The 3,359-nt window shown below is 34.7% G+C and overlaps 1 protein-coding gene across 8 annotated transcripts in view; it reads left to right on the top strand.

The window, feature by feature from the left end:
* The window catches only part of Usp3 (ubiquitin specific peptidase 3), a 116,684-nt gene that overhangs the window by 61,762 nt on the left and 51,563 nt on the right, over positions 1-3,359 (top strand). The gene's annotated exons all lie outside the window — the stretch shown is intronic.

The raw sequence follows: 3,359 nt of genomic DNA, 5'->3' as shown, positions 1-3,359 counted from the left end.
TTATGGCTCGGGTAACTTCCATAATGCTATCAACAGCAATGGGAACAAAAAAGGAAAACCTTAGAATACTAAAGAGGTAGATATTTTTCTGTTTTAGGTATATGTTATTCAGTACAGTAGCAATCGAGCAGTTGATGTCAGTAGTGTAGCTGAGAAACTGAATATTATTAATATGATTTAAATAGGCATAAGGCATAAGTTTTATGAAACTTCAAAACTTTAAGCAGAATTCAGATAGATCTCTAGAAAGAAAGTAAGCCAATTTCAAAATAAAATAATTTTATTAAAAGTACATGCAAAAATCTGTACCCTAAAAACTAACCCAGTAAGCTATTTTAAAAGTTACATACTTACTAGAGTGAATTTCACCTGAAATCAGCCAACATACTCATGCATAAGTTTTATGAAACTTCAAAACTTTAAGCAGAATTCAGATAGATCTCTAGAAAGAAAGTAAGCCAATTTCAAAATAAAATAATTTTATTAAAAGTACATGCAAAAATCTGTACCCTAAAAACTAACCCAGTAAGCTATTTTAAAAGTTACATACTTACTAGAGTGAATTTCACCTGAAATCAGCCAACATACTCATGATGAAAAGAAACCCCAGATTATTTTATCATTAAAAGCATAAATATATTTTATAAAACAGAAAGCAAGTATCATACACAAAATGATGAAATGCTGGAAGCATTTCCATTAAGACAGAAACAATCCTATGCATGATTGTCACTATTATTAAACATTATTTTGGCAACTCTAGCCATCACAGTAAGATAGTCAGTGAAATAATTTGTATAAGTATTAGAAACAAAACTGAATTCTATGATCAAATGCCCAGAAAATTGTGGGAAACTCTAGTGGAAAACAACTACTATATTAGTAGGAAATTTTGGAAAGCTGATATGTAACATAAAAACCAAGAGCTATCTGGGCGGGCGTGGTGGTGCCTTTAATCCCAGCTCTCAGGAGACAGGCAGGCAGATCTCTGTGAGTTCAAGGCCACCCTGGTCTACATAGTGAGCTCCAGGACAGCTGGGGCTACAGGGAGACCCTGCCTCAAAAAGACAAAACAACAACAACAAAAACCCCAGAAAACAAAGACACACACACACACACACACACACACACACACACACACTTATTTGGGACAGAGTCTGGCCTCCATGATAGTTCTCAAATATAACATAAACTGCACCCCAAAATATGTGACTATCAGATATGTTGCTTTTACTCAAATACTCATTGAAAATCTGTTATGTGCTGGAAGCCTAGTTTTAGTGCTGTGTCTCCAAAATAATGACTGTATTGACAATATTGGAAGAAAATTGAACTTTCATTAAAACATTTTGTTTGGGGAGAAATGCTTCAGCAAATATTTAACACTTCCATTACCCATGGTCTATAGGTCTAATGCTGCTGCATGGGCTGCAGGTCTCCTGTATCGGTTTCAACTATGGTGTCTTATTCCATTATCATTATAACTTTTTGAGGCATCAGTCTAGTTTTATGTATTTTACTTAGTGTGCCAAATAGATTCACATTTTAAACATTTTGTAAAACCAACAACTCTACAAGTAATAATGTAAATGCTGAATAAGAAAATGGTAAACTGACATCCTTTCCCATCAGAGATCATTAAATATATGAAGTAAAATCAAATAAATCCTAAGGAATGAATGCAGTGAAAATTTGCTTTATGTTTGTTGTTTACTAGAGCAAGCAGAATGTGAAATACCAAGCTCCAACGTTATACATTTTCTGCCTCCTCAGTTATTTATATATATAAAATCTGTGCTTTTAATGAATTTTTTTTTTCTTTTTTTTTCGGTTTTTTTGAAACAGGGTCTTCCTGAGGCCCCAACTGGCCTGGAACTCGCTATGTAGACCAGGCTGGCCTCAAACTCACAGAGATTACAGGTGTGTGCCTCCACGCCTGGCCTTGCTTCTAATGAAATTTTACCTGTCCGTTGATTCATATGCTTTCAGGCATGGTAGTAAAATCATTTGTACACATTTTGCTCTTAATGGCAGTATGCATATATGGTAATATTGTATGCCTAACTGGAAATTTATTAATTTTTAACTTAAATTTAAAATGGTTTTTTTGGTGGTTATTTTAAAAAATTCTTTTTGGCATTGCTGTGGATTGAACTCTGAATGCTAAGCACAAGAATCCTACCACCAAGCTTTAGCCACAGCCCTAAAACTTAAGACTAGCTCAAGGATTTTGGGTTTGGGATGAATCTCTACATAGTCCAGACACTAGTGTTGCTTGTCTCACGGGTTAGAAGCCAGGAAAGATGACAGTCTTTTTCATTTCCCTTTTTAATAACCCATTTCTTTTATCCTTTTTCTTTTTTGTTTTTTTTTTGAGACTGGGTCTTTGTGTAGCCACAGCTGGTCTGGAACTCACTATATAGATCAGGCTGACCTTCATCTCACAGACAGCCACCTGCCTGTGCCACCACACCTTTGGAAGTCAGAAAAGGACATTGGCTATCCTGGAGTTAGAATTCTAGGTGGTTGTAAACAACCTAATGTAGGTGCAGGGAACTGAATTCGGGTCGCCAATATCTTTCTAGATATTTTTTTCTTTTTAATGTCCAATTTATTTGATTTTTCTTTTCCAATTTATTTAGTTTTTCTTAGTTTTCTGTCTTTTCTACTGTTTTCTACTAAATAAATGAGCCTTTCTCCTTAGCTAGCAAGTAGTCTATTAGAAGTAGAGCTCTTCTTGGGGAGTCATTGAAAATCACTAAATGGAAACTCACTTAAGTATAAATTTAAAAGCTTAACAGTTGGCCCCATAACTTAGTTTCTGACTTCTGTGTATTTGAAGAGATGCCAAGATGTTCTCCCAGCCAAGACTAATCAAGTTATCTGAACACTAATTATGAAATTTTGCCTGCTATTTGATACATGCATTTTCAGTGCATGTTAGTAAAAGTTTTAAACATTAATATTGGTGGGATAGTTTCTATTTTGAAAGCAATGCCTCTTGTAAAAATTAAGACAGAGGGGCAACATTTAAATTATCATTTTTTTCTCACCCCCTTTTTTGTTGCTGTGGTTTTGGCTTGGGCCAAGGGAGGGAAAAACAAATCAAGATGGGGGCATAGGCCGCTGGAAAGGAGTGCCCTGTGAGGTTCATGGTTACACAAAGGAAGAAAACTGACATTTATTGATACTCTTTCATATAATGTGAAAAATTCAGGCATATAAAAGTTTTATCCTAAAAAGTGTTCTTGTTAGTGACTGTAAGAGTGTTTGGACTTTGTTCTTAAATGACAGTTGTAAAAACTTATGTTTTTAAGCTAGTGGGAAAAGTCCAGTCAAAATAAAATTTAGTTCTTTAT

This window comes from Nannospalax galili, unplaced genomic scaffold (genome assembly GCF_000622305.1).
Source record: "Nannospalax galili isolate Female #2095 unplaced genomic scaffold, S.galili_v1.0 scaffold407, whole genome shotgun sequence".
Lineage (NCBI taxonomy): Eukaryota > Metazoa > Chordata > Mammalia > Rodentia > Spalacidae > Nannospalax > Nannospalax galili.
Note: the sequence above shows the minus strand (reverse complement) of the source record. Positions and strands in the feature narration are given on the sequence as shown.